Genomic DNA, 9,279 nt, shown 5'->3' with positions numbered 1-9,279 from the left:
TTTGTGTTTTTTGCTGTTGTTTTTTATTTCTAAGACTTGGTGTCTTTTTGTTGTTAGTTGTTATTAATGTTATTATAGTGTTGTTTTTGCACTGTGATCTCGTTAATAGTTCTGCTATGTTCGTTAATAGTTCTGTTGTTTTTTATTATAAAGTAGCCAAAACCAAGGGTTGGCCCGAAAGAAACAGAAAAAAGCACTACCAGCACACACACCACAGACACTTTAGTTGTTTTTGCTATTAGTTGTTGTTAATGTTGTCATAGTGTTGTTTTTGCATTGTGATCTCGTTAATAGTTCTGCTACGTAAAGAAAGGGTCAGTGCCCTAGTTCTCACTGCTTTTTTAATCAAAAACATGCATAAAGATATTATATTCAATTTTAGATATTTTGAAAAAAAAAAAATTAATTCAATTTAAATGTTATGTTTGATGGCTACCTTTTAATAACTCTCTAGAGTAAATTTAATTAATCTTACATCATTAGGTTAGGGTTAGGATTAGTATTAATGTTTGAAAACAAAGTTTGCGATCAAGGTTACAATTAGCATTAGTGTTAAGGTTAAAATTAGAATAAAGATTGTCATTATAATTAGAATCACTGTAAAGGTTAAGGTTAGGGCTAGGGTTAAATAGCATTAGGTATCAATTAGGATTATAGAAGAAATTTATGAGTTAGGGTTAGGACTAGGGTTAAATTATGATTAGGGTTAAGGTTATATTAGATTAGGTTTAAAGTTAAAGTTAGGATTCAATTAAGAATAGGATTAATGTTAAACTAATGTTCAATTAGAGAAAAATATTACAATAACAATTAGGGTTGAATCAAGGTTATGGTTTATAGCTAAAATTAGGATTAATATTAAATTGAGGTTAAGATTAATGTTAGGCTAGAGTTTAAACAAGGTTAGCATTAGAGTTCAATTAGGGCTAGATTCAATGATAGACTAGGGTTAAAGCTAAGGTTAGAATTAGAATTAGAGATAGTATTAGGATTAGAATGATAGTATTTATTCATGTAGTAAGGCTTCATTATGATTATGGCTTGAATATTATTAGGGTGGATATTAGATTAGTTCAATAAGAGTTAGTGATAAGAGTTTCAAATAGGGTTACGATTTAATTAGGGTTTTATGAGAAATATTCAAGTAGGGCTTAATTATGATTACAACTTGAATATTATTAGGATTGATATTAGATTAGTAAGGTTAGGTGTTAGGGTTACTGTAGTGTTAGATTAGTTCAATAAGAGTTAGGGATAAGGTTCAATAGGGTTCAGTTGAATTATGGTTAGGGTCTATATAGGATCAAGATTATAAATTAATTATGGTTACGATTAATGTTAGAATATAGTTTAAATAAGGCTAGCATTAAGGGTCAATTAGGGTTAGATTCAACCTCAAATTAAGGTTGAAGTAGATTTTGTAATGTCCCCATTTGGGATTTGTCTTAATTGAGCCCTGAGACACCAAATTTTAAAAATATAAAAATGAGAATTGTAATTAATAATTATAATTTATCATAACTGAATACATTTCATTATAATATTTAATTTTATATTCTAAGAATAGTTCAGGATGGAGAACTTATCTTGATATCTTCTTGTTGTGAACGCAAGCTTCACTCACTATATATATAAATTTATTTCTTGGTATTACTTTGTCTATTCAAATAATGTTAATTACTGATCTATGTCGTTGTCTCTGATAACTCCCTTAGAATGAATGCAATATGGTTTGGAACTAAATTGATCTGAAAATATACGTTGCTCGTTATTTCTGGTATTTGCCTTAATGTGAATGAGATATATATTTGATGTTGATCGATCTGTAGAGACCCTGAGGAATTACTTGTTAGCTCATCTGATCCAATTTCCTCTAGCATTGTAATGATCAATGGTGGCCAATCTAGTTATATTATCGCTATCTCTGGTTTAACATTTTCTTGCTTCTGTAATGTTCTTACGATGCCATTTCTGTTGAACACTTCCTTTGTAATTGCTCCTCATACGTCTTATGGTCTGCAAGGGTAGACTCACTCCCTTTACTTGTCTTCCTCGTGCAATCTGCTATCCGAAATATAATAATTCTCCCATCTATCTGCAGAACTGAATTTATTCCTCTTCTTCGTAATCATTGTCCTAACGAAATGTGGTCTGAAAAGTTATGACTAATAAAAATGAAAGGCACTATGACTAATAAAAATGAAAGGTACGATTGGACCAAACGAAATGTGGTCTGAAAAGTTATGACTTAATGAATAATTGAAGTATAACTAGACGAGAATGATAGCAATGATAGCTGGCTGCAAAGAATGGCAATGTTGACGAAGGTTTGAAACTTTTCAAAGAAATGACTAGGCAAAATGTAGTTTCATGGGCTGCACTTATTGCGGTATATGCACAAAATGGGTTTATTGAAAAGGCATTATTGGGAGGTATTTCGTGAAATGCAATTGGCACGGGTACAGCCAACTCGGCAACCTTCGCCAGCATTTTCCTCGCTTGTGCCAAACTTGGTGCTTTGCAACAGGGTATGGCAACTAGCATAAGACAATGAATATGGATAGCAACCATGCAATGCAGCCATAGGAAAGACGGTAGAACGAGTGCATAGTTTAAAAGACAGGCCATAGCATGAAGAGGTACAAGAAAATGATTAAAGCTTTTTTTAGAACCAAAATATAGGACAGTCCTGGGCAGGTCATAGTTTGCTATGTGCTGTTTTTCGATTTAGACTGCATGTTTTTATTTGTATCAACATTTCAAATCACATTCATCATCATCAGAATGATAGAGAGTTCAGTGGTAGAAAAAGGAGAATAGAAAGGATTGGGAAGAAGGGGAGGAGAGGTCATAGTTTGTTTCACGGAAGGGCAACTTCAAGGCTTAAAGAATCAACATTTTAAGTTGTATTCATCATTTGATTAATGTATCAGACCTTGGTGGTGGTGTTTTGAGTGCAAATTGTGCCCTTTGAATTGATTGGTTTCTTATAGTTTATGGAAGGTGAAAAATTTCTGGTCTACAACATGATTAGTGTAATATTCCTGCAAATAGAAGACCAAATCTTACGAGAACATGGCTCATCAAAGTTAAAAAGTGTTTGAAATGCCATTCTTATATGTAATGGTGAGTGTAGTAGAGGTCAAAAGGGTTTGAAAAAATAAATGCCTCATGAAGCTAGTAAACCCTACCCTGTCAAAAATGTCAAAGAAGGCAGCTGTGTTTTGTGCAGAGCTTCTCAAACCTTAAAACTGTCAGTAAGAAACACATGGATAAAATGTTCATGCCTTATTGAGTTCCTAAGTCAAGTGTCCATATGAAATTAATATACGAAGGTAGGTGTTGTTTGAGAAATGTGAATCAGAGGGGACTGTCAAATTCAGTGACAGTCACAAAAAACATCATGAGCATGCAGAGGTTTATTTTTCAGGAAGGGTAAGCTTTACAAGTACAAGAAAGTGGCGCTTATAGCAAGAGTCATAAATGAACAAGTATGATAGTGTTTCAACAAAGAAAAGAGGTAGTCCGAGTCACTGTTGAGCAGTGAGTAAGCTGAGCTATGACAACAGTCAAATAGCCTATGGTCATACCAACTAGAGGGTAGTCTAAATGCATAGTTCAAAAGGACTAGTTTCTCATGAGCAAACACTGTGTATGAAGGGAAAACTAGAACGAGGATAACGCACATATCACAGCGTTAAAGATGGTTCAAAAGGACTAGTTTCTCATGAGCAAAGACAGTGTTCAAAAGGACTAGGTTCTCATGAAGATAATGCACGTATCACAGCATTAAAGAAGAGGATATACCTTGAAGAGGAGTAGGAGTCGTCTAAGCATAGCAATCTACATACTGATGTGTGAAAGTTATGTGCAAACATTGTGTCTATGATAGTCCCAAATCCAAAATACGATGAAGAGTGATAAGAGAAGACGATCATGCCATGAAAGTGAGGACAGCAGAAGCATGAACAGCAGCAAGGAATAAAGGCAGACATAAGATAGAAAAGAACACAATCAATAAAGAAAAGCAGTGATCCAAGTGGGAGGGACAGCAAATCAGAGCTAAACATGCATGGTTGGTTATCTAGCTAACAGTTTGAAACCATTAGTCATTCATTATCTATCAATGACAAAGTTTAAACACCTAAGTGAAATAATTCTCTGCTCACATGTGCTTCACCTTCACCAAAAGTGTATTGCAAGTGAAGCACTTATTTCCATCTCGTAAATCTCTTCTCTGCAAACATTCACTTTACCAGTAGATATATTGAAAAGGTAAAAACGATAACTACACAATCTCTTTTGATTAAATGATCATCTTTTATGCACCAAAATTCCACTTCCACTAGCTTGTTCAGCATATATATAAGTAGGAACTGCAAATAGTATATCCTTTAAAAATAATACAATCATCGGGCACTCTTTCCCAGTGATAGTGGCTCTTAAACTAGAATAAGATTTCATGGAAACACTGTATAAAAATTGATGAACCCACTCAATAACAAGTATATCCTCTAAAAATAATACAATCATAGGGCACTCTTTCCAAGTGATATTGGCTCTGCACTCTTTCCAAGTGATTGTGGCTCTTAAACTAGAGTAAGATTTCGGAAACATTGTATGAAAATTGATGAACCCACTCAACAAGGGATGACTAAGGGATGACTAATTCTTTCAAAATTCGAAGCCGGCATTGGAATGCAAAGTAGAATGAAAGACATCCTTAAATATAAAAGAAATGCTCAGAAATTATTTTTCTCTTACTTTCAATGCCTGTAGCAACAATATATGATATTTCAACCTTATCAGTAATCTCCCCGTTCTGAAATCCATTTACATTGCCCACACCATTTGAGTGTACTACAGTTTTTATCCAAATCATTTTTCCATTGCTTACGATAGCAAAATAAACTAAAAGAATATTTACAGGATAATTTAAGTATTATCAATAAATGGACTGACCCCATGATTACCGAAAGGGGAAGAACTATGCGAATGTGGAATGAAAGGAGAAGAACTATTGCATGAGTATTTGCCTGCAGATATAGTTAAGGTATCCAGAAATACTTTAGATCATGCAGACTATGATTGTAGAAGCCTCCATATGCAAACGCTAAATTGTTTTAAAATCATCATCGAGTTAACTATGGAAGCCTCCATATGCAGACTATGATTGTGGAAGCCACCATATCGAGTTAATGTCTATTGCAATTACACCCACTTAAATCTATTTTAAATTTTAATTTTATCATAACATTAGACATAATGAAGTGGTTGCAGTCATAAGTTGTAGAAATAGAAAAGCAAGAGGAAGAGCTCATGAACGAATATAGCACTAAAAAATCTCATGATAACAATGAACACAATTCAAATCGTGGCTTGGGTCTCACTTTGCATTATCCTTAGGAAAGATAACTTTATGAAAATAGTCATAATGAAGTGGTTGCAGTCATAAGTTCATGAAGGAACACAAAACCAAAAAGGGCAGCAAAGAATAATGTGACAACGAATATCTTGTGGAAAGAAGATTAAAACCTGTCAAGCAATGAACTATCTAACAATCTCTGTTTAGGAAACATTGAGAGAGAAACTAATGCACGTGCCTAGAAAATTGAAATAAAAGTAAAACATGAAGCATTAAAGGCAATTTTGCTTGACAGGTAGTGGGAGATGTTAGAAGACACCATAGTGCTTTAATACAAGAAAATCTGCAAGGTGCACGCTGCAAGGTGCAGGTCATAGACAACACCACTAATTTAAAGGCATTATAGAGAGCTGCTATGATGCAACTAGATGATAGTTTTCTAAGGTACATGATAGCTCAAAGTCAAACAAAGGCTTCATGTGGAATTAATAGGAGGTAGATAAGTTGTTTCATAGGACCATCCTTTGATGAAAGAAATTAAGCTGACAGTTGACAGTCATATAGGGGACCAACTTGAGGACAGTCTTCATCCTAACAAGGCATGAGCCATGGGTATAACAGTGATGGAGCATAAAGGACAATCAAAGAATGTTCCTTTAACAGGCTTTGAAGGCGAAGGTATAGTGCTATAATCAAGACACTTAGAACACATGCATGACAGTGAGGAAAAATGGTTAAATGACAGTTGACAGTCATATAAGGGACCAACTTGAGGACAGTCTTCATCCTAACAAGGCATGAGCCATGGGTATAACAGTGATGGAGCATAAAGGACAATCAAAGATTGTTCCTTTAACAGGCTTAGTGGTATAGTGCTATAATCAAGACACTTAGAACACATGCATGACAGTGAGGAAAAATGGTTAAATGACAGTGGCATAAGATAAGATCTTCAAGAATATCTTCAAGAGCAACAGGGTATGAAGCTAGTGAAAAATGATTCCACAATGGAAAGGAACAACTAAAATCTCGTTTGACTATTTATGGGGAGACGCACAGAAGCAACTAAAGGTAAAAGGGCAACATAATGAGAACTTTTATGGGTAAAATGAGATGGGACAATCCATGGAGGATTGAACTAGAAGGGACAACTTTCCATTTTGAAAATCAACAATGGTACTCAATAATAGAAAAGACAAAAAAAAGTGTCCCAAAAGATAAAAAATAACAAGCATGTCAGAGGAGGGTATTTACGTAGAGGTAAAAAATGCTATGAAAATGTATGAATAAATTACTCTTTCATGCAAAGCCCTAAAAAGCGTTTGTAGCAAATAGATTGACAATGAGTTCAAAGGGTTTTCATAGAGATGTCTTATGGAAGATTGAAGTAATCTACTGCATGAATTCAAATATAACAGTCAAATGAGAAAATGACAGCCAACAAAGAGGATACAAAGAAAGCATAGTTATTCTTAGTCAAGCCAAAAGAGCCAAACATGACGGTCCTTGTGATTGACAGTGTTAAAGGAGAATGTTTTTTTGACACACTAACCCTGTAGGTTATGCAAGAAAGACAGTCTAGTTGACAATCATCAAAGCAAATAGCATGATTATAAAAAAAGTACAATCCAAAAAAAAAATAACAGTCAACATGACAATCAATAGTATTCAGGGTCATGTGCTGGAATAATGGTAAATTTGCGAACATGACAAATATTGAAAGAGAATATAGAGTACTGGTAAAAAATGCAAGGATAAAATGGCAATTTTCAGGTTGAATATGACAATCATATCATGCATATGGGTAGCCATGGGGCTATACTCATGAAATCAAGTTGAAAAAGTATACTCATGAAATCAAGTTGAAAAGAATAAATACAGAGGGCTTATTCATCCAAATAAGATAATTTATTAGTCATAGGACAACAAGAAGAACTACTACATGATATACAGAGGGCTTATTCATCCAAATAAGATAATTTATTACTCATAGGACAACAAGAAGAACTACTACATGATATACAGAGGGCTTATTCATCCAAATAAGATAGTTTCAGTCATAGGACAACAACAAGAACTACCACATGAGTATCTTTGCCTGCAAGTAGGCAAGCTTTTTTTAACTATCAGACAAGATCCCAATCCATATTTTACAAATAGAAGAGACTATAAACATCTAACTATTTTAGAAACAGAAGATACACCTATAAATAATCTGAACACTAAGTATTTAGTAGGTTTTGCATTAAACAAAGACCCAAAAAAATATCACATTATATGACAAAGTAATGCCCAAGTAGACACCAACAGAAAAGAGAACTTTATCCACAAGAAGAACTACTGCATGGGTATCTTTGCCTGCAAGAAGGCAAGCTTTTTTAACTATCAGACAAGACCCTAATCCATATTTTACAAACAGAAGAGACTATAAATATCACACTATTTTAGAAACAAAAGATACACCTATAAATAATCTGAACACTAAGTATTTGGTAAGATTTGCATTAAACAGGGACAGAATAAAGGTCTACAAACTATAACTCAAGTTAAAGGGAATAAACAGAGAGGGCTTATTCACCCAAATAAGATAGTTTATCAGTCACAGGACAACTAGAAGAACTATTGCATGAGTATCTTTGCCTACAAGTAGGCAAGATTTTTTAAAATATCAAGACTATACTAACTACTTAAGAAACAGAAGATACACTACAAACAGAGAATAAAATATCATATTATATGACAAAGTAATGCCCAGTAGACACCAACAGAAAAGAGAACCTCATCAGAACCTTCAAGAAGCTTTTCCATCTCAGATTAAAAAAATGAAGTGTCAGGTCATTTGATTTAAATTCAAAGTCTATACAACTATAAATCGGGTTTGAGCTTTGAATCTCACTAGTCAAATTTGTATGCATGCAAATTTGAGTGAGACTTAATTAATTCATGTTTCTAAATCAAAGACGCCTCGAAATAAGGACGCGCTAGTGGCAGTCTACACAGGTTTGTTAATTGTGAGTGGTCTACAGTAGGAGAAGCTAAGATGCGTTTTCTTCAAGGACTAGTAGGGTTTGATGCCAAATATTAAGTAGCCTGGATCTTGTGAGGATTTTTCTTAAGATAAATACATGAGAGAAAACTTTGGCATTATCCAGGTCTTGTGTTCTACCATACATATTGAGAAACAGATGATAGAGTATACAAAATCTAACCACCAAGTCTTTTACAAATCTTCAAAAAGCTTTTTCATCCCCTGCACCTCCTCGCCACATGGTTTTTCTCCACATCAGATATAAAAAACTAACAATGATACTAATGTATATACTAATTTGAGAAAAAGAACACAAAATCATACAAACTTCTCGGAGATTCATAGAATCCCACCGAATATCATACCAATAAGAAAAGTTAAGAATTCCTCCTACATAAAACCAGTAAACCATACAGAAATCTTTTGCATACACATTTAAATGCAATGAATATGCACGAGATAACATTGGACAGAAAAGTTAAGAATTCCTCGAGGTACTAACCAAAAGCAAGCTTCTCGTTTGCCCTGTCTTGTTACACTTACCTGCGTTCGTGACATTCTCAGTTGCCCTCGACACTAATAACGAAGGCAATGCAAATCCTAACTACTTCTGTAGAAAATTACCCAAATATCATTAGCAAACAGAACAATATCTGCAGAATTTCTCTAACAGAAATGCTGCCCTGTCCTGTTGCAATTTTTAAATTAAATATATATTTATCAATCATATTATAATCAATGTTGATATTTATATATAAATCGCTATTTCAAATTATACTTAAAGATAAATAGATAAAAATATATATATGAAATTTAAACTTTTCAAATATATAATTAAATTTGATTAATTATTTATTCATAATTATTAATTTTTTAATATAAATAT

The 9,279-nt window shown here is 33.6% G+C and overlaps 1 long non-coding RNA gene across 1 annotated transcript; it reads right to left on the bottom strand.

The window, feature by feature from the left end:
• Positions 1 to 8,179: 8,179 nt before the first annotated feature.
• On the bottom strand, positions 8,180 to 9,068 carry LOC131042748 (uncharacterized). The gene is made up of 2 exons (XR_009105300.2): positions 8,896 to 9,068; positions 8,180 to 8,615 (listed from the first exon to the last, which is right to left on the bottom strand). It is a non-coding gene; the product is annotated as an uncharacterized LOC131042748 (long non-coding RNA).
• Between the last annotated feature and the right edge of the window lie 211 nt (positions 9,069 to 9,279).

The sequence above is a fragment of the Cryptomeria japonica genome, chromosome 1 (genome assembly GCF_030272615.1).
Source record: "Cryptomeria japonica chromosome 1, Sugi_1.0, whole genome shotgun sequence".
NCBI lineage: Eukaryota > Viridiplantae > Streptophyta > Pinopsida > Cupressales > Cupressaceae > Cryptomeria > Cryptomeria japonica.
The sequence above is the reverse complement of the archived record's forward strand: the minus strand, read 5'-3'. Positions and strand labels throughout refer to the sequence as shown.